The 25,302-nt window shown below is 51.5% G+C and overlaps 1 protein-coding gene across 1 annotated transcript in view; it reads left to right on the top strand.

Annotated features, from left to right (window-relative positions):
• The first annotated feature begins 18,207 nt into the window (after positions 1–18,207).
• Positions 18,208–25,302, top strand: part of MBNL3 (muscleblind like splicing regulator 3) — a 101,167-nt gene continuing 94,072 nt past the window's right edge. The window contains exon 1 of the mRNA XM_074147307.1: positions 18,208–18,459. The gene's annotated coding sequence lies outside the window, so the exon portion shown is untranslated. The remainder of the gene's footprint in view (positions 18,460–25,302) is intronic.

Raw genomic sequence — 25,302 nt, 5'->3', positions numbered from 1 at the left:
ATGGGCTTGTATTTCTTTTAATTCAGTAGAAGAATACCTCATCCACCCCCCAGATCAAGACAGGCTAATTTCTTGGGTAGAGAGAGGAATGTAGTGCGCAGGCCCCTCCAGCTGGAGGGTGGCTCTGTCACCCCCAGTCTCCCTCTGGCCAACCCACCATCTCCCTCTTTCGAATGGCAGCTCCTTTGGCTTCTGAATGGAAGATGGAAGAGAAGGTGCTGGCAAACAAATTTCCCTCATCCCTCTTTACAAGCGGGTCTCCCCCCCTGGAGAGATGGGTGTTAGGTGTTGGAAAAGGGTGTTTTCTATCAAGTCAAAATTGTTTACACCGAGGATTGGCAAGCAATGCTTTCCTCCCTGCCACGGGCATCAGACGTACCACTTGTGTTGCAAAATTCCCCCAATGTCCCTGGAGTGAAGGAGCATGTTGGGCTCTTGCAGATAAGCAGGTCCTGAGGCACTGAAGTTCATGAAGTTTGATTTTTTTTAAAAAAAAGAGGGGGTAATTGTTACCATCAGGGTGGGAGGTGCAGCTGGAGCCGTGCAGCTCAGGCTGGTGGCACGGGGGCTCACGGGGGCATACCCATATGGGCATCAGCAGTGGCCCTGTGTCACATCCATCCCGCCTCTGCCGAGCTCAGGGCTGCCTTTTGCCATTGAGGAGTTGGTCTCATCACCTGCACATGGGCACAGCTGTGTGGGCTCGGGAAGCCGAAAAGTGGGGTGCTGCAGAGGGGATGGCAGATGGGGGGGTCTGGAGCTGGGGTAGGTAGCTGGAGGATAGGCTAGCTGGAGGATGATAGGAAGCAATTCTTCACGGAAAGAGTGGTCAGACACTGGAACAGGCTGCCCAGGGAGGTGGCTGAGTCACCATCCCTGGATGTGTTTAAGAGCCGTTTAGATGTGGTGTTGGGGGATATGGTGTAGGGGAGAACTTTGTAGAGTGGGGTTGATGGTTGGACTCGATGATCCCAAGCGTCTTTTCCAACCTGAATGATTCTATGGGGTGAAAACCTGCTCATCCTCTCCAGGCAGTGCATGGCAGAGACAGGGAGGGTGGGGAGGCTGTGCAAGTCAGCCTTTCACCCCTGCCCCATCCCTGGAGGGGTTCAAGGCCAGGTTGGAGGGGGCTTGGAGCAACCTGGTCTGGTGGAGGTGTCCCTGCCCAGGGCAGGGGGGGGGAACTGGGTGATCTTTAAGGTCCCTTCCAACTCTAACCATTCTATGATTCTATGATTAAAGAGCATAAAGCTGGATTTGATGCTATGCAAAGGTAATGGGGCTGCATTGTTTATATATATATAAAAGTTACAGGTGCTTCCTGGGAGTAATGAATTGTGAATAAAACGCAGCAATATGATGACTTTTTAAAATACAGAAAAAAGCATTCTTACAGTACAGATGTATGAGACTAACAGGGAGGGAATCGCGTGGCTGTTTCCTTCAGGTCCTGTGCTCCAGAGTCTGACTTTGCACATGGAAGACTCACACCAGCCCAGGTGGCCAAGGTCCCCTGTTGGCATCTCTGTGGCCATTGGGCTCTGTCCTGGGCAGGGGCTAAGCCGAGAGGTGACACGTGGGGTGTTACTGCCGAGAGGAACGGTGGAGAGCTCTTCCCCTCGCCGAGGAGCCTGAGATGTGACTGTCACTTTGGAAGATAACCACAGGTTGGTGAGCCACGAGCATGCTAGTCCCTTCCTCGGAGGGCCACGCACAGGAGCAGAGCCCCCCATCTGCTGGTGGCACTGGGACTGCTCAGGGCGGGCGAGAAGGGGGCACAGAGAAGGGTGGTCCTTGTCACAGCCCCTTGCCCCCCTGCCCTCCCATGCTGTGGGCAGCACCACTGGCTTTCACCTGCCTCTGCGCTGGGGTCTCTCCGTGGCTCAGCCCAGCGCCGTGCCGGATCCCACCCAGGGAGCCCACAGGCACCGGGTTCTGCCGAAATAATGCTGGGTGCCGGGGCCGATGTGGCATGGCGGGGAGGCAGTGCCATCGCCGGGGCAGGCAGAGGGGGCAAGGTTTGCAAGAGCAGCTTTCCCAAGCAGGCACGGATTTCGTGGCAGCAAGAACGGGGCTGCTCCCTTTCGCCGTGTACTCCAGTTCCACCATGGAGAGAACACAAATTAGAATTAATGAGGGCCTGCCTCCCTCCGATGCCCTTCCTCGCAGGGCGCGTGGGGCTGACTCTGCAGGGACACGCCGTGTTGCTGACTCACCCACTGCCGTGCGCTTCACTGGGTCACACTATTGCAATGCATATTTCCTTTCTTTTTTTTTTCTTTCCCCCTTTTTATGGCCTTGCTGAGAAAACGCTGCATGGGCGTCAGGGTGTGCAAAGTGCTGCCTGCAGAATTTTAACTCTCTCCCAGGGCCTTTCGGAGATGTCGCTGCTGCCTGTGTGGAGGGAGTCGGGCTGGCTCTTTGTCAAACATCACATTGATTTTAAAATTACTTTGATGGCTCTTTAAGGCAGTGCCCTTTTTGTGGCCCTCTGCATTTGTCAAAGCTGATCTCTCTCTTTCGGAGGCAGCGGGGGAAGCGTTACCTGGTTCGGCTGCATCAGTTTTCTCTGAGCGTGGGTCAGATTTTGGATGGGGAGAGGGAGATCAGAACTGAAGCGTTTGACTCTGGGTTTTTCCCCAGCGGTGCTCAGATTTTGAACACGCTCTGCCAGCGGAGATTTTCCTCCCAGACCAACCCAGGGGGTGGACGAGACATCGCTGCCTGGGCTAGAGATCGATAAGGCGCAGACCATGAGCTGTGATGAAGGGGGCTGAGGGCACGCACGCCCCTGCCTTTGGGTTCTTTGCCATCTCTGCCAGCCCGTGCCCTAAATCCTAACCCAACAAACCCATTTGACCCGGCTGCTTTTCTGTTGCTTCTGTGCAGCAATGAAATGTGAACCAAAGACTGCAGAGGCAACACCAGAAATTAAGATTTAAAGGTGACTCATTCTGTCACCTTCTGCAGGCTGCAGAACAGCCTTTCCTTGAGGATAAATACGGTCTCTGTGTCTGTACACTCAGCTGTTAATACTGTAAACGAAGTGCAATGGTTTTTTCAGATTATTAAATCATTACTGTCAGTAGAACAAGCAGCTCATGCAGGCTGCCAAGGCAGGAGATGAAATAAATCATTAATTTTACGTTACTGGTTCATGCACAAATTTCTGAGCGGGGGTGATTAACCGCTGGAACAAGTAACCAAGGGGAGCAGGGGATTCTCCTGTTCCCGCTGTCTCCAGATGAAGGCTGGCTGCCGTTCTGCGAGGAATGCTCTTTCCAGACAAAGTTTTTGGAGTCGTTGCAAGTGGAACTGGCTGCACCATGGCGGGAGCCCACCAGGTGCAGGGGTCCAGTGAAGACCATCTAATCATCTCAGCCGCCTTTAGCACTTGTGACTTGCTCTTAAAAAAGATCTTGCTGTTAATGCAAGTTCTGAATATTGATGGGTCAGCTCATCCTCACCCTTTAAAGAAATACCTTTCAGCTGGCACCAGTCACTGGGCTAGCGATGCTGTCCTCTGCGCCTCCCAGGATGCTGCAGCACACCGCCTGCCTCCATCCCCGGCAGTGCTCAGCGGGATGCTGTTCTGTGCAGGCCATACATCCTCCCCCATACACCTCCTCCACAGGCGTGGAGAGGTGCTCTGACCTTGCTTTGGGGATTGGAAAGGCCCCAGGGTGGGAGGGAGGCTTCTCTGAGGGTGAAAGGGTGGCCAAACCGCCTTTCATCAGGGTTAACTGCAAAAATGAGCTCTCCCACACTGCAACCAGTCAATCAGTTTTTATGTTGCTTGTGTGCAGCAGGTCACAACAGAGGACATTGCTCCTGATTGCCCTTCATCCCCATTGCTGACCCTGTCGCACTCGTCTTCCTCGCAGACCTCGTACAGGGGCTTGGAGGTGCCTCTGTAGCTCCGGTCCTGGGAAATGGCTGTGAATAATTCTCAGGGCTGCTAGTTAAGCAAGAATCACCTTGGGTTTGCTTGACCAGAGGCCTGGGGTATGACTCATTTGTTTTGCTTTTATTCATGTTCAACCTGGCCCCCCAAGAGAGGGTTCAGCTGTTGGAGGAGCAACGGGAAGAGGGGGGACACATCTAGCAGGTCTCATGGGTGACTCGCTTGGTGAAACCTCAGTGAAGAACCCGTTTCTTGGGCCCTCTAAAGCCTAGGATGCCGCCTGCCATAGGCTGTTGTGTGAGGAAGAGTTTGCTGCTGATCATGGGGCTAATATTCCATGTTCCCTTCACCTGCCAAGCAGCAGAGACGCACGGACATCTCACGACACCCCAGCCCATTCTCAGCCACTGCTGGGACCTCTGCCCTCAAGGGCAAGGTCTCTCCTCCCCTGCCCCATCCGAGCACCAGGGTGAAGGTCTGATCTCGGAGGTGCTGAGCATAGGATGTGGGGTCCTTCAGCTGCTCATGGCTGGCCAGCAGTGGAGAGGGTGAGCTGTCACTGGCACATTATTTGCTTGAAGCCATAATCATAGAATCACAGAATGGTTTGGGTTGGAAGGGACCTTAAAGATCATCTCGTCCCAACCCCCTGCCCTGGGCAGGGACACCTCCCACCAGACCAGGCTGCTCAAAACCCCGTCCAGCTTGGCCTTGAACCCCTCCAGGGATGGGGCAGCCACAGCTTCTCTGGGCAACCTGGGCCGGGGTCTCACCACCCTCACAGCAAAGAATTTCTTCCCCAGATCTCATCTCAATCTCATCTCTTCTAGTTTGAAGCCGTTACCCCCCATCCTATTGCTACATGCCCTTTTAAAAAGTCCATCCCCACCTTTCTTGAAAGCCCCCTTTAGGGACGGAAGGGGCTCTAAGGTCTCCCCGGAGCCTTCTCTTCTCCAGGCTGACCCCCCCCCAACTCTCTCAGCCTGTCCTCCCAGCAGAGGGGCTCCAGCCCTCCCAGAATCTCCGTGGCCCTAATGGACGCACTCCTTCCAGTACAGTCATGCTTTTGGCCTTAGAATAGATGCAAAGATCAGAAGAAAAAAAAAAAAAAATTACAGGGGAAAAAACCCATTTGTTGAAAGGATTTATATGTGCTGGCCAAGTCCTGCTTGGTATTCAGAACTGGAGCAAGGTATGAACCTTAATGTTTACATCCGTAACAATTTAGGCTTTAATTTAGGCAATATAATGCAATCTATCTTTCTCTGGATTTTAATAGCTTTTCTATTATTTTGGTCCACGGATACTTGGAAATGGGAGCTCCTTTACTACGTGACTACTTAGACCAATAAAAGAGCTATTTACTTAACACATTAGTTTGCAGGCAGCCTTCTGTGAGGCTGCTTGTGGAGGCTGCCTGCCATCCATGGCTGTCGCTATGAACATGCATAATTAATAAATGTTATTTTGCTGGACATGTATTCCTGAGTGTCTTGGCTCTCCTTGACCGAGAAATTCTGTCTCTCTCAGATCTAATGAAAGGTTTGGACTTTTTAATTTATTTTCTTAGATTATACTCAGAAAATAACCTTATTCTAATAGGTAGATTAGTCCCTGAGGAAGATATGAATAAGTGAAAAGCGATAGGTGAAAAATAGGCCAGAGCTGCTATTACAGAAGAGTCTTTCTGACCTTTTAATTTTTGGTTGGAAACCATGGGAAATCAGACTCCTAGAGAATGCAAAGTGCAGCCAGCCAGTTGTGCCGCCTCAGTACCTGTTTTCCTGTGCAAAATGATAGAATTTCTACCAGAACAAACATCTTCTCTGGAAATACACTTTTAAGTGCCTGTTGTATTAAAATCTATTTTAGATTGTGTCAAATCATAAAATTCAATGTGTTAAATCACATTTTGGACTGTATACACTAGAGGGAGCTGCAGAAAAAGCAATCCCCATGCTGCTGCCAGGCTCCTGCCCTCTCCCCTGGGAAAAAGGGTGTCTTTTAGGAGCAAATCCTGAAAATAACTCTTTGGAGATGTTGGAGGAGCAGTTTTGCTGGAAGTGAAGCATGTTGCTTAAATATGCTGATATTTGTCAAATTTTTAGATGGCAAAAATGCTTTTATTTCCATCCCATGAAAATGTTGCATTTTGAGAACATCCCTGGTTTGGTCAATGTTGGTCCTTTTGGATGTTTGCCCAGTATTCCCGCTCCACACCCGAACGTTGTGTATAGAGTCGCATAGATATATACATGTGTATGTGCTATGACACAGTATACCGCTCTCAGAAGGACACAATTGCCACAGTTGAAGGTATCCGGAACCCAGCTAAAATGTTTCAGGGGATTGGAAATTATTTTTGCAGCCTTGTTTCACCCCACCAGCAGTTCTGAAATTCCAGCTCTCCCTCCCGCTTCCAGCATCTTTGCTTTCCAGCGAAGGAGCAGGAGTGGACTGCCACCGTCAGAGTGTGCCCATCACTAGAGACGTGGTTTAGTAATGTGGGCCGTTCCTTTGTATAATTTTCTTTGTTGTTTTTTTTTTTCTATCAGAGTTAGGTTGATGGTGGGACTAGATGATCTTAAAGGTCCCTTCCAGCCTAGATGATTCTATGATTCTATGATCACCCGGGGCATCACAAATTTGCCTAATCTCTGCTTAAAATCCCCCGCACTCCCAATATGTGCAGCTTCACGCCGGGGAGGGTGTCCTCGGGGTGGCGGGAGAGGGAGCTCTTGCTTTTCCTCCTCCTGCTCCCTCTCTGTGTTTTGGGAAACGGGGAATGGAAGCTCCCAGCTCACCAGAAAAGTCCCAGCTTTCAGTCACCTCCCAGGCCCCTGGTTTCCTCGGCTGAAGGATGCTTGTTTTTAAAGGCTGGCTTACGATGACAGAAATGCAGATAATCATTTTTTCCCTCCTCTGGGAGCTAATATTCGGGACCAATGATATAATCCCCTTTCACTGATGGAGCCTTAAGGAAGTTCGTGCCCTGCGAGGCCAGGAGGTGCCGTACAGCTGCTCCGAGGGCTGTATTTTCGCAGTGACTACTTGCCCCGACGGCTTGATGGAAGAGAGTGGGGCTGAAACCAGTGCAGAGGTACGAGAATGAAGCCCGTGCTGTTATTCATGGTCGCTAAAGTGCTGCATACATAAGGCCCGAATGATAACAGGCACAGGCTGTTTGCTTTGCTGTGTTACAGTACAACAGCATCTTTGTTGCTGTTTTGATGAGCTGTCTGTGCTGCAGCTCGGGTAAGGGCTGCTTTTCTGTCTGCGAGGAAACACCATCTCTGTTAAGGCAGAAATGTTTCCCTCCGAATGACAAGAAAAGGAAAACGGAGCATTGGTCTTGTCAAGTGCTGTTCCGCTGATAAAACAGAAAATAGGACAAAAGTTTTCTCCCATCAAATGGTTATTCTCAGCAAAGAGTAGAACATCTCCTATTTATTTTTTTCCTCTTGCTCCTGTGCTTTTTTTGTGCCCCCAGCTGTATAAAGTTTCACAGGGACTCTGGGTCTGACGGTGCAGTTCCCCTAAAGACCTGTCACTGGGGATAAAGAAATCCAGCAACCGGCAGGGTGAGACAAGCAGGCGCGAGCTTAGTGGTGGGGAATGCCTTCCAGGGTTCCAGCCAGGCTGTGGCACAGCAGTGGGTGCACGGCTCAGCGGGTGGGATGCGCACACCAAAGCATCTCGAGGACCATGGGTTTGAGCCGGGGTAGTGCGAGGAGTGGCAACCTGGCCCAAGGTTAGAGCAGCCTTTATCTTCTGATGGAGGCTGGCCTGTGCTTCTGCTTGGGGTGGTGACTCTGGAGGAAGAAATGGAGGACCACCTGGAAAGAGAGATACTCCCTTAGCGTCAGCCACATCCTAAGGCCACCGCTGGACCCAGTGATGTTTATTTAAATTGGAGACGGAGAAATTATTCCAATGTGATCTGAAACGTGCACCAGCCTGTTGGTCCTCTGATCTGCAGGAAAAGGTCTCCGGGGGGATGGAGCTGGCTGTGTTCGGATGCGATGCCATGATTTGGAGGGGCACACCAGGCATGGTGTATGTTAGGGTGCCCCTGCATGCAAGGCACTGTTGGGAAACAATTTTTCTCCTCTTCTTGGGCTCTCCGAAGGCAGAGCTGAGCGCCAAGGGCCAGAGTTGTGTCCTGTGTGTTGTTCCCCACTACTGTACAGAAAGGCCGTAGGGCTGGCAGGAGCCACTCTTTGCAATAAGATGCAGCAACTGAAAGCAGAAACTCTGGTTTTTATGGCTCTCGTAGCAAGGCTTCCCATTTAGCCCAGGAGTAGCAGCTGTTCTCCCGGTTTACAACACACAAACAGACAGCATTGTTTTCTGATTTGCCTTTTTTATTAGAGCAGATATTGGACGGGTAGCTAGTAAAAAAAAAAAGCAGGGAAAGACCAGCCCAGCTGGTTCACTTTCTGACAGTGGGGAACTGTAGGAGCTTGGCACACGCTTTTCCAGGAAAACACCACCCGGGTGCCCCTGCGGATGATGCTGCCATCTCCGGGAGTGTGGGAAGGGGGAGTCTTCTTCGGGTCAGGGTGTGCAGGTGGGCAGACTAGCAAGCTGTTGGGCCTGAAGGTGCCTTGTGTACCTGGGACATGTGCGAGCGCCGGGAGATGCCACACAAGCAGGGCAAGAACCAGCTAGCCCTGCACGGCTGGCAGGAGCACTGCCATCAAAAGGGACTTTTTTCCCCTCAAGTCATCAGACACAACTGCATTAATGCGAGGGAGCAAACAGCTGAGAAGGCAGGGGCCATTTTAACAACGTGGTAAACTCGGCGGAGGGGTGTGTTTGGTTGGGTTTTTTTTTTAAACCAAGATCACGCCTGCAAATGGCTGAGCTGATATCTGTAACACCAATTTGTGTAACTCGGGCTCTCTCTCAGGTGCTCAGGGGCCAATTGCTTCCTCAGCGGAGTCTTCCACAACAAGCCCCAGATTTCTTTTCAGAATTTCTTCAAGCTCATCTGCCCTCCCGGCTGCTCCCATGATGTAGCAAAGCAAAGCGGCTTCTGCCAGGGCTTGCCAGGCAGGCTGCTCTGCAGGGTTCTCCTCTGCCTTCGGCTGACTGGAGCACTTGTGAACTGGAGGCAGGTCCTCAGCCCTTGCTGGAGGCAGAGGCTGGGCCAACACGCTCCTTCTTTCAGAGCATCGCTCCAGTGATGACAGCTCCACTCAGCCTTGCAGTGCTCCTGCTCTTCCCATCCAAACCTCTCCTGGGAGCAGGCACATCCCCGGTGTAATGTAACGTCACTGGGGACTGGGTTCAGTCACCACAAACACCTCACGCGTGCACAAATCGGGTGCAGGCTCCGGCCATGGAGGGAGAGGAGCGGGTGCCAGCCGTCCCTGACTCATCGCTCTCCCTCGGTATTTGCTAGGCTTGGGTGGGGTTCCTCAGAAATGCCAGTTCACTTCCAGAGAAACATCAATCACAATGTTTATAAAAGCTTCAGCTCTGCAGATTGCTGTTTAACAGCCAGGATGGGGTTTACAGTTAATTAAAAAAAAAAAAAAAGAAGAGGGCATGTAAAAGCAAATGTCTTTAATAATTATCCCAACAGCAAAAACTTTCACTCTTCCTTTGGATGATGACAAACACTGAGGAGCAGCCACCCCCGGGAAGTCGGGCACCTCCTGCCTCCCCTCCCTTTGAAGCTGGGTTTCCTTCCCCTTGGCGGTTCAGCGACGTGACTGGGGACAGCGTGTCCATCACATGCTGCCGCTTGGGTGTTCTGCAGGTCTGTGTCTGGCTGCTTCTACAGCCACCTGTGTCCTCCCTGCAGAGCGGCTTCTCCGTGGCTGCTTAGGAGAGAGCACAGGGGCTGCCACAGCCAGGAGGGAGCGAGCCCTCCTGCCCCATCTTGCCTGGCTCTGCACATCTCTGCCTGAGTGACCTGTGTGGCACGGCAGGGGGGGACGGGACGGGAGCACTCTTTTGCCGGGGGAAGGGACCAAGTGTTGTCCTGTGGGTATCCCACTACATCGGTCAGCAAACTCCCAGACCCTTTTCTTCAAAATATCTGGGCCTCCCCTATCTGCTCTCATAATTTAACCGAGCGCATCTTTGCCTGCCTTCCCTTTGCTGGTCCAAGGCAACTCATCTAACAGCCTGGGTACCTGATGTTTGGGATGTTCTTTGCTGCCTGCACCTGATGCTTACCACCACCCACAGCCCATTGCCTCCCTCATGAGTCCGTGCTCCCCTCCGGTGTCTCCACCTTCCACGTTCTGTTCCTTCTCTTGCAAGTCCAAAGAACAAAGCTGTCCTCCCCACACACTCGGGCACTCCTTCTTTTCTTAACTGAGCTCTGCAGTGCAGAGTTATTAATAAAAAATCACAACGTCATGTACAGCCCGCACCTTCACTTCTGTCAATGTCACCACCATGTAAGATTGTGTGTTTTTTTCCATCTTTTAGTGTCTCTTTGCTGCAGTGGTTGTTTAAAAAGAGGAGGAAAGCTCCCTCCCCTCCTGTCAGAAGAAGTCAGCGATGATTTCAGTTTGGGGTGTGGTGGTTTTTTATCATCATTCATGGTTATGAAAAACTGTTATTTGCCAACATTCAGCTGCTGAAAATAAGAGATTTCTAATGCTCTGCCAGGATATATCTTATTGAAGGTGTCAAACTGATCCTGGCTTGTCAGCCTTTTATGTAAAATGCCGTTTTCTAAGCAGTGCTCATGGCCTGTGTCTCCGCTTCCCTCTCGGTACCACGTGTAAGGTTAATATTCAGCAGTGGCGACTGAAAGAAGCTTCTACTTCAGTGAGGTTAGGTTTTGAAGACTTATTTTCAACATTTGCCATAGTTAGTACCATCCACGGAGAAGTGCAGGAGCGTAGTTAAGGACTCTCTCACAGCAAACACTGGGTTTCGCTGCCACGAGGGTGAGTGATAAGCAGAGCAGCGGCGGAGCCAGCACCCCTCTACCCTGGCACATTGAGGGATTCAGGGCTAAGCCTTCTGAAGAAAACATTGCAGCAAGAAAATGCACCACAACAGCAGATTAGAGACTGGGTCAGGACTTTGTGGTGGATCTTCTTCTCCACACACTTTCTTTCCATGTTTTCCTCAGGGCTTGTCGCAGCGGGGATGGGAGCTCTAAAGAGTTATCTCCCTGGTGCTCCCCATGGCAGTGTCCAGCTTACTCTGTTGATCATCCGCAGCCTTTAGCAGCAAGAAAAGGAATTAGCCTGTAGGTCTCTCAGTCCCTCAGAGGATTCACAGCACCACGTCTAGCCCCAGAGGAGGTGGATGGGGACAGGCGGGAGCCTGGCTGCGGGGGTGGGCCATGCGGTGGGTGCCCTTCTGAGCTGCAGCCGCTGCTCGTGAAAACGGGACCCAAATTGATTTGTTGGGAGGAAGCCAAAACTGGAATTGAAGCATGACTGTTATGTCTGTGGGGAGGGTAACAGCAGCCCCGGACAAGCTCTCTGTGTCAGCAAATGGCTGCCGGAGGGGGGGTTGTGGAGCCGAGGGGACAGGGTAATGGAGAGAGGGCTGCAATGGGACTGAGGGCTCCGTCCAGGCCTTCTTGTTCACTGATATGTGAGGCTACCTGGGAATCTCATCCCTTGTGGGTGTTTGAAATCCGGTGGATCTTGAGGAGAAGAGGGAAGCTGGTCAAGGCAGGAGATAGGAGATCTGTTCTGACTGTAAAAATCCTCGGCTTCCTTGTGCTAGCTTCTGTGACAGGGCATTTACGTCCCAGCTGGAGAGCTGCGCAGTGAGTGCAGTGGAAGGAAATCCCTTCCATACTGGGATTCCTCTGGGTCATAGAGTTTGCAGATGCTAATTTCTCCAGTGCCCAGGTGGCCTTGCCCACCCAGTGCCACCAATTCTGCCCTCCCACATATGTGTGCTCCTGGCCGTCCTGTGCAGTGCGGAGTATCAGGGATACCTCTTCCTCCATCATTACAACTACCTTACACCACGTGTCACTTTTTATGTAGCAGTGACAAGCAAAAGGCTGATTGCTTGCTCCCGCCTGGCAGGTTGAGCGTGCCATGGTGCATAATGCAGGAAGGACATCGAATCTATCTGTCCCTTCCACTGTCCATGGGCTATTCACAAAAAACACCCTAATATCCCTTTCCTCCAGATGCCTGCCAAAGACACGAACCTCTCCTGCTTTGTAATTCCTGCCCAGGAGGTTTGGGATGCAGATGAGAAGCTGTAGATGAAGGGGGCCCAATCTGGTCCTCCCTGGCTTTTTCCCCTTCCCCTGGGGGGTAACATCCGAGCACAGAGGCTTGGGATATTCCTGTTTCTCCCCTCTGCAGCAATATTTAAGTTTCACCCAGCTGGTCCTCTGACTGTACGCAGAGTTGAGTGCACAACCCAGCTGAGTATCCAGCTTCAGATATGGGTCCTCTAAACCCACCAACTAAGTAATCATGGAATTGTAGAATGGTTTGGGTTGGAAGGGAGCTTAAAGATCATCTAGTCCCATCCTCCTGCCCTGGGCAGGGACATCTCCCACCACACCAGGTTGCTCCAAGCCCCGTCCAACCTGGCCTTGAACCCCTCCAAGGATGGGGCAGCCACAGATTCTCTGGGCAACGTAGGCCAGAGCCTCCCCTGGCGAGTGCTACAGTTTTGTGCAAATCCCAGCCTAACTGACCCAAGCATGGGCCTGGCCAGGCTGCCTCCAATGGATGCTGCAAGCAGATCACACGCTTCTACAGCGTGCAGCTAGCTGGAGATGTAAAGCACCTATACATCCACCTACGGAGAGGAGCCAGCCCTGTGCCAAATAGGGGAATTGGTGTGAGTCAGAATGAGGGACACCAGAAAATAATAGACTGCGCATGAAGAAGAGCAATAATTTGCAGCTGTAAATCACCTTTCATCTACAGATCACAGAGGCATCTCAAGCACTAATTAACGCAGCCTTGCAGCATCCCTGCCCCGTAAGTAGCATAGGGCGATGGTTATTCCACCCGCTGGCATGTGGCCATGTGTCCTTGCAGGCACCTGCAAGAGGGAACTGGCTTGCAATGTTGGTCCTGTCGCACTTCTCATGGCTGTGCTGGAGGTGCCAAGGCACCCCTGCCACCGTGCTGGTTTGTGTCCCCAGTGTCCCCAGCATGGGCAGGTTTGGTATCTGCTTCCACAGCAGACTGGTGAAGATGAGCCAGGTCTTTGCACTGGTGAATGAGCAGCAGGAGCAGAGCCCACTCTGGATCCAATCCATTGATGCCTTGTTCTCTATTCAATAGTTTCTGTGTGGGAATCACTATTTAGCTTGAAGAAAACTTGAGTGAGAAAGGTAAGCCCCTCCAGCAGCAAAGAGCCCTAGCAGGGTTGTAAATAAAGTATGGTAGGGAAGTTTCTGATCTCCTGGAGTTTTAATAAATTTATGTGTGTATGTATGTGCATATATATGTAAAATATATATTTTGAAAATATTTTCAAAAAAGCTGGAGTTCTTTAACCTCAGTAGTTATCTATGTAGATTTGGAGACACACCCGAAGCACTTGTTAACTAGAGCATGGAACAGAGAAGACAGGTTGGCGAGGGTCTGTTCGTGGGGTTGTTCGCATTCCTCCTTGAATGGAAAACCTCGCCAATCCCAGCCTCAGTCCCCTGCTTCCCTGAGTTGAGGCATCTTTCCTAGGGAAAACAGAATACGCTTTTCTGGGAAGAAATTAAGTGTGAGAGAGAGATAAGAAGGAGCATAATCAGGAAATTTCCCAGTTAGCTGTATGTGTACCAGACTCGTCTTCCCTCCCCCTGGGCTGGGTATCTACAACACACCCCCTGCAGCACGGCAGTGCCTGAAGGATGCAACGTGAGACCGGGCTATGTAACTTGTCTATTTTGAGTTTTCAGTGAGCAAAAATGAAGCAGAAGTTACTGGGCTGCATGTGGGAATTGAAATGTAAGACTGTGAATTATGGGCGAGGGGAATCAAGCTGGGTAGTCTCCCTCTGCAGTCAAAAAAGTCTGGGAACGTTGTTGAAACACTGTGTGTGAGCTTTTTGCATGGCTGAAAATAGCTCTGCACGGTGCTGGGCGACGGGGAAAGCCAGCCCCCGACATTGCACAGCTCCCAGCACCGCTTTCCTGGCACACCAGGATCTTCGCTGTACAAAGAAAGCACAACCGGAGTCTGCTGCTCTGTTCATGCCACCAGCAGGTAAATTAAAGGCTAGAGAGATTGTCATTTGCTTCAGGACATGGAGAGTATCGGGGCAGGAATGGGAGCCAGGAGCCCTTGCTGACAGTCTCTTGCTCCGACTTCTGCATGATGTGGGATTTGTCTCCTTTGTTAAAAATACCCTTGTTTATAACCTCTGTTTCATGAATGAGCTTTTCTGGAGTCAACAACTGGTCACTACCAAAGCAGGGCAGCATCAGATCTCAGGAGGAAGATGCAATAGGCTGTCGCAGGTCAGGGATGCTCCTTTTAAAGGGCAGTTGGACTGAGGAAACGAGGGTTACCTTGTCAAAGGGCTGCTCTTTTTGGAGAAGAGCTCTCCTCCCTGAGGTCGCTGTGCCAAATCCCGGACTGCCTGGAGCTCCTGTTGTGCAAATCCCCACCCATGGCTTCTGCCCCGCCAGAAACACTGGTGCCTCATCACCATGAGCTGTGCAGGCCCAAAGGTGCAGCCAAACGTGGTTCTCCTTGTTCCTCTCCTCCTTCTTGCCTGTAGGTCAGAGCATCAGACATGCTTTGCTCTACAGGCGGCGACCCAGAGCCTTACCAGTGGCACAGCTACTGGTTTTACATCTACAACAAGACTCACTGCCAAGAAAAATCTCCTAAAAAGTCCCACACGCCCGGTTTTATTCCTCGCACAGCTCTTCTGGCTTTTAAAGACCACGTCACCAGGGTTCACTCACTGCTGTATTATCTTGCCTGCAAAAATCAGGCTACACAGCTGCAATCCTCATCCCATTTAGCAGATGGGGAAGTGGAGGCACCAAACGATCAGGACCACCAGGTTCCAAAAGTGGCTGGTGATTTTGGGGTAGGACCGGATTAACTGGCTACTTTCAGGTGGGTCAGCCCACCAGTCACCTCAGCAGCTGCTGGCCCAAATGATATGCCCGTGGCCACACAAATAATCAGTAGCATAGACCACAGCAGAAGCCAGACCCCTGGGACGCAAATTTGAGCTCGTCCTTCCTTTTTTAGGAGTTAATCCTTTGTCCTTGCAGCAATGTGATTTTTTTTTTTTTCACATCGTGGTGTGTTTATTGTTTAACAGTGGGATCATTATGGTTTTATTAGCAGTATGTAATGCTTTTTCATCTTCAACTGACTTTGCAAACATTAACTAATTGATCTCAACTATGAATCAGTGGTGGTAACTAGGGAGAGAGGAGAAGCGACCTGCTCCTGGTCACCGAGGAAGTGGTTGCCAGAACAGGGTGCAGAAATCAGGGCTCCCGCTTCTCTGCGCAGACCACGGACACCAGCGGGTTTATTGCTGTCATTTCCATTAGCGCTGCCGTCAGGGAGGGCCATTCCCTGGGCAATAAACAACCCTCAGCTGCTTCTTTCTGCTTCTGGTCGAGCTCATGCTTGACAAAATGTAGCAAATGTCACTGAACCCCATAAAAAGATGATTTTTTTAAAATAAAGAGATATGCAAGTGACTTTGTTTTCTTCAGTGAGCCGGTAGTTGCTAGTTGTTTTGAGCTCACCCTAACAAATGCCTGATTAAATCATCGATATTGGCAGGAATTAGATGCTAAAGTCAGAAAGGACTGGGGTTGCTCGCAGCCAAAGCCGGTGAGGTTTTTAAGGGCCACGTTGGCAAAGACTGACTTGAAGCCTCCTGAAGCTGGCTGCCAGGAAATTAGCTCCTTGTTTGCAGTATGCAGAGCATGTACGGCGGCTTTATGATTTACTCCCTCATCTGCTTCACATTGCGCCTGTTTTCCCTCGCGACTGTCCTGGCGTACGCAATTTTCTGTTGCAAAACAGGAGTGAAAATGAGCACTGCAGTGTGGAAGAGCCGTGCCCCTACCCAGGTAAGGGTGGCCGACCCTGGCCCCTCTTGGAGGGGTTGTGTGTGACTAGCTTTGGGGACAGAGCGAACCCAGCGGGGGGGATGTGATAGTGGCTCTGAGGACAGAGGAGATGCAGTTTTTGGGATGTGATGGTTGCTCAGGGGACAGAGGGAATGCAGCCCCTTAGCACAGTGGTACAACCAGGGGCTTTGGGGACCGAGGGGCACAGCAGGGCAGCGATGGTGGCACTGGGGACTGAGGGGATGCAGTGCTGACTTTGGAGATAAGGTGACTTTGGAGATAAGCACAGTGTGGGAAGCGTGATGGTGGATTTGGGGACAGGGTGGGCAAGTAGGGGGATGTGACAGTGGCTTTGGGGACAGGGTTGGTACAGCAGGGAAGTGTGATGGTGGCTTTGGGGACAGTGGGGCTGCAGACCCTCAGCAAGTGGGTGTGATGGTGGCTTTGGGTACAGCGTGGACACGGCAAGGAGGTGTGATGATGGCTTTAGGGGCAGAGTGGATGTGTGATGGTGGCTTTGGGGACAGCGGGGATGCAGCCTCTCAGCAGGTGGCTGTGGTGGTGACTTTGGGGACAGCAGGGACACAGAAGAGAGGTGTGACTTTGGGGACAGTGGGGACAGTGAGGAGGTGTGATGGTGGCTTTGGGGACAGCGGGGACACAGCAGGGAGGTGTGATGGTGGCTTTGGGGACAGAGTGTGGGGGTGCGGCGGTGGCTTTGGTGCGGATGAAGTGCGGATGCCGGGCTCGGCTTCCCCTCCGGTGCAGGCGGCGTGCGGCAACGGCAACCCCGCAACCGCTCCCTGGGATCCCGGCGGGGCGATACCGCGGAGGAGGCCCCGGGCGGCAGGGCGGCCGCTCGCCCCGCACTGGTGCTCGTGGCCCGGCGGGTCGGGCCGGGCCTGCTCGGCGCGGCCGGCCGGTTGCCATGGCAGCAGCCAGGCGGCGCGGCGGCGCGCGCGGCCGGCGGGGCGCGGCGCGGCGCGGCCCCGGAGCGTACCATGTGCGCCCGGCGGCGGGAGGCGGCGGAGGGGCCACGACGGCGGCGGCTGCTGCTGCTGCTGCCCTGCTAGCTCCGCCACGGCGGGCCCGGCGACCGGGAGCTGCTGCGTCAATGTAACGGCGGCGGCGGCGGAGGGGAGGGGGGCGGGGGGGCGCCGCTGAGTGGCATTTCCACGCCGCGCGTGGCCGCCCGCCGCGGGGAAGGGCGGGGGGGGGGGGCGGAGGGGAGGTGTTAAAATGGCGGCGCGCAGCCGGCCCCCGCGCTAAACCGGCCCCCGTGGCTCACCCCGCGGTGGCACGGTGCGGCCGCCCGCTGCCTGCTGGCCCCGCCGCCGCTGAGGTAGGGCCCGGCGTGGCCGCGGGGGGCCGGCTGCCCCCGCGGGACGCCCGGGGACGGTGCTGAGGGGCGGCGGAGGGGGGGACGCGTCCCGGGGGGTGCCGGCCGCGGGGGTGCCGGCCCCGGCGGGGACGGCGCGGCTTCGCATCGGTCCTTTGTCTGCGGGTGGCTGGCGCGTCGCGGTGCGTTGCCGGGGTGTCGTTTAGTTCTTTTTTTTTTTTTTTAAAAAAAAGAAAAAAAAAAAAACCCAAACCAATCCATACAACAAATTCTTAAAAAAAAACCCGCAGCGAAACTAATTTTTGCAGGGGAAGGTGTTCCGGGCGCTGTCGTCCCCCTGAACGCATGGTAGCGCAGGGAAATGCCCGCTCGGAGCAGGGGGGGAGCGGACTTTTACTTGTGAAAAAGCAGCACAAACTGCCTGGCAGAGTCCCCGACCGCTACGGCAGCAGCACGGGGACCGGAGGGGAGGGGGGAATTTTCCTTTTTTTTTTTTTTTTTTTTTTTTAATTTTTTTTTTTTTGGACTCTTACGAAGACATGCGCATTTGTTCATTCTTGCCACCGCACTGTAGTCTGCCTAGAAACAAAGAACACAGCCTGGCGAAGTTGATGCTGGCTCCCAAAGTGTCTGGCTTTTTTTTTTTTTTTCTTTTTCTTGTTTTGCCTTTTTTTTTTTTTTTTTTTTGCCTCGTTTACTTGTGCCATAGTTAAAAGCTTCGAGATAATTGCCGGAATTATTTCCATCTGCCTTACTGGTGGAACACCCCCCTCCCTCCTTCCCTTCCTCCATCCCTCCCTCCATCCTACCCCTCGACCCTCCCAGGCCAGGTCTACGCATTTTGGAAAGTGCAGCCATGATAGATGGAGCAACTTCTCCCGTTTTCCCCCCCGAGCCCCACGGTGTGACAGTTGGCGGGAGGTGTGCCTTCCGATGGGGAGCCACCCCCTTGCTGAATCATCGTGGAGCCATGGCCGGACAGCTCGTCCTCTCGGGGAACGACATATTCCCCCCCAGAGCGTTAGGCGGTGGCGAGGCGAGGCGGAAGGCAAGTCAGAGACCTGTTAGCATTCGGCTCAGGCGCCGGCAGATGGTTGCAGGGAGGAAAACCTTTCCCTTTCATGGCCGCGGGAGCTGCGGCTGCGGTTCTGAGCTCAAAAGGCGAGACCTGCGCTGCTGTAAGGAACGTCCCCCGCCTTTGAGGTGATGAAACTCCCAGGGTCTGATCCTGCTGCTCCGAAATAGGCGCTGTGCAAGATCAACACCTTGGCTCGGGGAGCGAGGGGTGAATTCGTGGTGGTTATTCGCAGTAATGTGGCGACGCGTTTGCACAGACAAGCGTGTGAGCGGTGGTGGCGTGTCCGTGCTGTTTGCCTAAAACTAGTTCGTTCTGCACTGGTGAAAGTCGTTGCCTTCGTTAGCACAAGGAAATTGTGACTTTACCGCTGGGGGGGCTTGGGGCGCATGAGTGTGTCAGATGCAGAAGAGTCACTCGGTATCCCTGCCTTTATTCAAAGGATGCCCAAAAGTAATGGTAGTGAGAGGTGGGATAAGCGATTGTGAACTGGGGTGTATCAGGCAGGAGTAAATGGCAGCAGTTGTTGGACATGTAACGCGATCCTGTAATTAGAGCGAGGTAATAGTCTATACCATGTTGAAACTATCGAGTGTCTGAGTTGGAGCGGTCTGAATTCAGCTAGTTCTTCTGGGATTATGCAGAAGCAGAAGTAATGCAGTTAAAGTTTCCATCCAGCAGCTTCCATGGGATTGCAGAGATGATTTTTCCCCCTTTGGGTCCTCCTTGCAGGTATTTTGCTTTTAAGGTGGTACGTGGAGGTTGCGATGGTGCCGCTGTCCAGGTTGGAGTAACGCATTACGTGCCACAATTCTGCTCCTCTGAGCTTTATTTACAAATGAAGGTCCAAATCATGCCCTGGGGAGGGGGGAACTCCTGAAGGAAAGACTTAGGGGTTCAGCTTCATGCAGATCTGAAGGATTTAAAGGACTCTCTAGTTTAGTCTTAAAAACTTCCCTGCCCCCGCTGCTCTCTATACCCCAAAAAAGATGTGTGTTAGCTGGGGGTCTGGTGGAGAGCCCGCAGGCTGAGGTCTTTCCAGCGCTTCTGCCAGTGGGGCAGGGTCCTGGCAGGGCTCTCCTCTGAGGGCTGGACTGGTGGGGAGCAGTGGGGGGCCCAGTCCTGCTGCTGCGGAGCTGGGAGGCTGTGGGCACGAGCCCTGCTCACCGTGCTCATTTCCCTTGGCGTGTGCCTGTGTGTATATATAGACACGGTTAGATATTTAAATGAAGTCATTTTAAAGTAGTGATGGCCCAGAAAAGTTTGAGAGCTATTTCAGTGTTGGAGTGTTTTTCTTTGAAAGACAATGGACTGCGCAGAAGCTTCTAGGTGTTAGGGGATGCGCTTGCAGCAGGAGAAGCAGCGGCTGAGTTTTAGGTATGCGCCTGGTTCAGCCTGTACACGGCTGTACATCTGTCGCTGGTCCGGTGCTATCTTCCAGGCAGTTTGGGATAGACCGGCAGGGACCCAAAGTGAGGAAATTAGCCCCTTGGTGCTGGAACCCCTGTGCTGCTCAGCCTCCTGCAGCATCTGGCCAGGTCAGGAGAAGTGGGGCTGCCACATCCTTCCCACCGCTGTGTGGGAGTGAGGGATACCCATGGAGAAAGAGGGAGCACACTTCTCCCTCCCAGTGCTGGCCCACATGCCGCAGGAAGGTTACCAACAAGTAGGGATGCTGGGCAGTTGTCTCTCTGGGGTGTTGGGTTCTTGTGTCCATGTAGAGGATTCCATAGTGGTTTTCATGCCCAGTTTCCACCTCATGAGCAATGATGGCCTGCTCTGCCTCCTCCTCCTCTGTTGGGGAGTGGCTGGTATGAGGCTTAAATCTTATTCCTAGATTTTTACAGGCCTAGAAGTTTTCTCCTGGACCTGCTCCGTCTTAGCAAGATGAATACATGCACCTTGGAGTTCCGCAGTTGTGCTGCCACCAGAAGTGAGGTTTTGAGAGACTGTTCTGTGCATTTAAGGGAATCTCAAAGTGGGACTTAAAATTTTGTGACTGCCAAGTGGGGGGAGGTTGACTTGTTGACTTTCTTACCTTTTGCAGTATAGCTTGCAAATCAGTTTTGAAGCTGGTGCTGTGGTGGAAAAAGTGGTCCTGCTTCCAGCCCTTTCCTCCAGTCTCTTCACCATCCTTGTGGATTAAGAACCTTGCAGAATAACAGAAAAGAAAGCGATGCTCGTTTCAGCCATCACTGCTTCCATGGTTCTCTTCTCCACGTGGCCGCAGTTGTGTTGGCACAAGGACCTGGGGTGCACAGGCAGGGTGGGATGGGGCTGGACCGATGCTTTTATTAACAGCACTGGCTGATGGCAAAACTGCACTGCTGGTGTCTTGAAAACGGGTCTTTCTTCATGCACAAGTCAAACCACGGCTTTCCTAGTCGTCAGAGCCTGCAGCTTAGACAGGAGCCCAAAAGCAACTGCAGATTTTCTTTGTGGCTAATGCAGGCACAGATGATGGTGATGAATCTGCAGTCGGGATTTGGTGACGAGTGCCTGCAGTGGGACACCCCTGCCGTGCTGCTGGTGAGAGCTTGGCTTCGGCAGGGGAGCAAACCGTTGCCTGACTCAGACATGTTGGGAAAGAGTAGGCAGCCTTCATAGGAGCAGGCTTTTCTGACCATGGACATGCTAGAAGTCGTGTGTGGAAACTAAAACGAGTTCTAGAAACACGAGGCTGCTCGTTGAGGGTGAGGCTGTGTACTGAGAAGCGGAGTTTGCTCAGATCTCGGTTTCCAAAGCTTTTTGGCAGCAGGATGGAAACGCTTGGTTGGGGAGTGATTGCAGCCTGGAAGTCTGGGCAGGGGGGAGAGGATGTCTTTATTGAACAGTGTGTGTTTGCTCTTAAAAAATCTCTGAAGCTCAGGTTTGCTTGATGTGCTGTGTGTGCTGTTTGCAATGTTTCAGTGAGAATTTTCAATTCATTGTGGGTGAGTTGATGCAGAAGTTGTAGGCTTTTAGGTGATAGGGAACCAGTTACCCATGTGTAATGCACTGGTTTGCTTGTTAGACCTTTTTTGGTGTGTTGAGTTAGTGAAGTCTAGACTTCTGGGCAGTGTGTGCATCCTTCTCTAGGGTCCTATTTTGTCATATGATTTAAACACAGACTTGTCTCTCTTGCTGAAGCACAGCCTTTAAGCTTAATAATAACAAAACATTTTGTAAGTCTCTGTTCACCTTTGCTGCAGCATCACGGGTTACCCCGGACTTTGTGCACCTCACTGCTCCTGGAATGGAGTTCCTCATTGTGCCCCGAAGTATAGAAACTGCATAAACTTTTAGTTTGTTTTCTCTAGGTTCCCGTGTGCATGCAAATTGCTGACCCTGGGCAGACTTTTGACTTGAATTTGTGCTTGCCATACTTTTGCAGTTGGGCACCTCTTGCCTGCTAAGCTGTGGCAGCGCCTGGTGTCCTTTTAAAAGGTGTGTATCCTCCCCTTTTTCCACACCACCTTCCAGGAAGCATCATTGCCTACCTGGAGCGATGTTATCTTCCCCCATTTTAAATGGTGTCAGCAGATATTTATTTCTTCACTTCTCCTGTCCTGATGCTAAGTACCCACCACGGGAGTGAGTCGTCTTGTATTACTCACATGGAGCAAATCTGTGGCTTGGCCACCAAATTATATGGCCCTGCTTGGCAAGGGTGAGGTCCTCTGGAGCTCAGGGTGCCAGGATCTCTTTGCCTGCCTTTTTTTTTTTTTTGCCCTTTTTTTTTTTTCTTTGGCAAAAGCACCTAGGCTGATAGCGAGCTGAAAACTGGTGGCCTTTAAAGCTGGGTATTTTATGTCTGAGGGCTTCTGAATGCATAAAATCAGAGAGAATGTGTCTGTGTAATCGGATCTGCTCTTGAAAGCCTTGCGGAGGGCTGCATGCTGCAGACATAAGCTGTGTCAATAAGAACTCTATTCACCCTCGGAGAACAGCCTCGTGATCGGGTTTGACTGGCAGCCTTCTGAAGGGAGGGCCTTTTTTTGAGAAAGAGCTCTGATTTTTTGGCGGCACTTCTGACTGCCTTTTCAGACTCCCACTTATTGTTCTTTCCTTGGCGTGATAAACTTGGCTTTTTTTTTTTAGTGGTGGGTTTTTTGTGGTTTTTTTTTTTTTTTTTTTTTTTCTGGGGCAGAGGTAGGATTTCATGCAGCACGGTAATGGGGATGCAGGGGGAGTTCCCTTCCTCCCAGAGCAACCCCTCCGCCGAAGCAGCATCAGGGAGATGGATTTAAAAGCATATGAGGTAGGACTGGAGATCGCTACGTGCAGGGTTCTTTCTTGTAAAACAGTGGCACAAAATACCTGTCCTTGTAAAAATCTTGGATGGTAATGCACAGAAATGTGTGGTTGTGCATGTTTATGTCCTTCCCCCCTTCCCCCCCCCCGCCTTTGGTTCTGCAGATGTCTGTATTACCCAGTGAAATGGGTTGGGCGAAATTCTGCTTTGGCATAAATCTGCTGCGAAGGCAGTGTTGGCGGTAATTTGCTAGTTGCTATTATTTAAAAAAAAAAAAAAAATTCACACAAGTCGAAAATCTTACTTAGCTTTAGGAAGTATTCTACACCTGGCATGTAAGCTTTTTAAAATCTTGTCGGAAAAATCTGCTTGAGCTAGTAAAAATGATGCTTGTGAAATTTTTCTGAAAGCAGAGTTTTAATCAAAACATTGGGTTCTGAGCTGCTGTTTAGTGTATAGCATTTCTGTAAATGGCATTTTCTGTTGTGTTACACGTGTGATACTCGGGTTTGCTATGCTAAGGTCTTAAAGCCATTCTTTTTGGCATTGAATTACCAGTTTTAACAAAAGAGGTGCCGGACTGTCAGTTTTGCATGCTGCTTTTTTCTTGCAGGTCCTTTGGTCTACCTGTCACTTTGTTTTTAAAGCTCCTTACTCAAGTGATGATTTGAAAATTAGCTCGTCTGTATGTCTTTCTGGGTTATTCCTGTAGCTACAAATGAAAGCCTGAAAATATAATTAGGATGTAATATGCACAAGCTCAAAAAAAACCCAAAAAACAAAAAACAACCCCAACAAAAAAACAAAGTAATGCAAAGCTATTATTTAAAAGAAATGCAATTATATTTTGAGCCAATTGAGGCTTGACTTAATTTCTCAGGGTTTGCTGGTGATGATGCAGTAAAACCAAAATGAATTCCTGAAGTATGCCTGTCCTGAGTCAGGAATTTGCCTGGTGAAAATCAAGAGAGCCACCGAGAGAAGGGGAGTGCCCTCCCTGTGGAGCCTGTGTGCTGGGCAAATGGGTGCTGCGTTCGGGGGGCGATTCCTGCAGTCCCCGTTCCCCTGGCCCTCCCCAGCTGATTCCCCTTCCACAGGACCCTGATTTTGCCTGCAGGGGCTTCAGTACCCAACCCTGGCTGGTTTGGGTGGGATTGGCCCCCGGGTAATGGATGGGAAATGCTGGTTTCGCTGTTGCTGCTGGTGAGGCGGGGAGGCCACAGCTGGGTAATTTGTTTTTACTTCCTGTTCCCAATCTGTTTGGGTCAAAAGTAGCAGTGTTTTTCCATATTAAGATGTTTGGCTTCATTCTGCAAGGCGGCAATAAATTTCACACCACGCACAACGTGTTTTTTGTATTTCAGAAACTCTTTATTGCTGCCTTTAATTTTGGTGGTGAAACCTTTATTAGTAGCTTTTTTTGTTGCATAGACCTGCTTTTCAAGGAAACCAGAAAGCTCTTTTTTTTTTTTTTTTTTTTTTTTTTACTTTCTGTTTTGGAAAAAGCCTTTGAAATGACTCACAGGTCTGTAGCTGAGCAGAGGGAGGGAGCCCACAGGTCTGGCTCCTCGGCAGGGACACCTCATCCTGCTTCTGCACTCCTTGGTCACGAGGGGATAACGCTGCCAGAGTTAATTGGGATGCTGGGACTTAATTCATTAATGTTTGCGAAGCATTTGATGCTCTTTTGGTGGAAGGTCCTGGGACTGTTTGGAGTGGGTGGGGAGGTGTGCTGGGAGGGCTGTAATGCTGGGAGGGAGGCATGTGGGTCAATGGACTGGTCGTTAAAGTGGTCCTACAGGCTGGAATGGGCTGGAATGGCAATCGGCTAAACCTCCTCTGGCTTGCTGATCGAGAAAACCAGCCCTGGAAAGGAAAACCGGCTCCTGCAAAAGAGCATCGCCTGCTCTGAGCTCTGGCTGGCGGCTGGCCTGCTGCCCAGAGGTGTTCTCCAGGGCGCTGGGTTAGTCCACAGCACGCAAAGTGTCCCTGCAGGCCATAAGGTACAAAACTGGTGGAGAAGAGAGGATTGGGCTCTTCCCCAGCTGGGCTGGGCAAGCAATAGGACGTTGGGTTTCTCCCCCCAAAATCTGATCAAAACTCTTCATCACTGCTGTTCACTCTTCTTAATCAAGCCCCTTGGCTGAAGGATCTCCTAACCTGTTCTACAGCCACCAAGTCAGGATTGGTAGATCTTTTTAGAGCCATACCAGGGATCAGTGGGATCTTTTTAAATATGGTCTGAATGTTTTTAAATAAATGGTAACACACAGTGCCGGCCCACTTGTGTTGCATCTTCAGATACATCTCAGTAAAGTTATTTTTGAGGTACAAAGAAGAAACAGTAGCATGGAGCCACCAACAGGGTTACAGGTGGCCTGTTCTTCTTTCTCTGAAGCCTCCAGATACATGACCAAGGAAACCAGAGCACAGAGGTGTCTTGTGAAGTGCCCCTGTGCCCTCGGACAGACTGCCCGGGTCTTGACACTGGCATCTCCACCTTGCTTTTGCTGCACTTGACTCCCAGATCCACAACGGCACGCCTCTGTCATAGGTCCTTGGCTTGTTCCTCAGATCCAGTCCACCACCCGTGAATTTGGTTTGGGGAATTCCTCGGTGAAGCACTGAGCACGGTGTGACAACCGCGGTGCCCTTGGTTAAGCATGGCCTTGGTCACCAGCTAAGGTCAGCCATGCCCCGAGCGCCCAGGCATGGTCTGGCTAATGCAGTAGCACCT

The sequence above is a fragment of the Numenius arquata genome, chromosome 5, assembly GCF_964106895.1.
Source record: "Numenius arquata chromosome 5, bNumArq3.hap1.1, whole genome shotgun sequence".
Classification (NCBI taxonomy): domain Eukaryota; kingdom Metazoa; phylum Chordata; class Aves; order Charadriiformes; family Scolopacidae; genus Numenius; species Numenius arquata.
The sequence above is the reverse complement of the archived record's forward strand: the minus strand, read 5'-3'. Positions and strand labels throughout refer to the sequence as shown.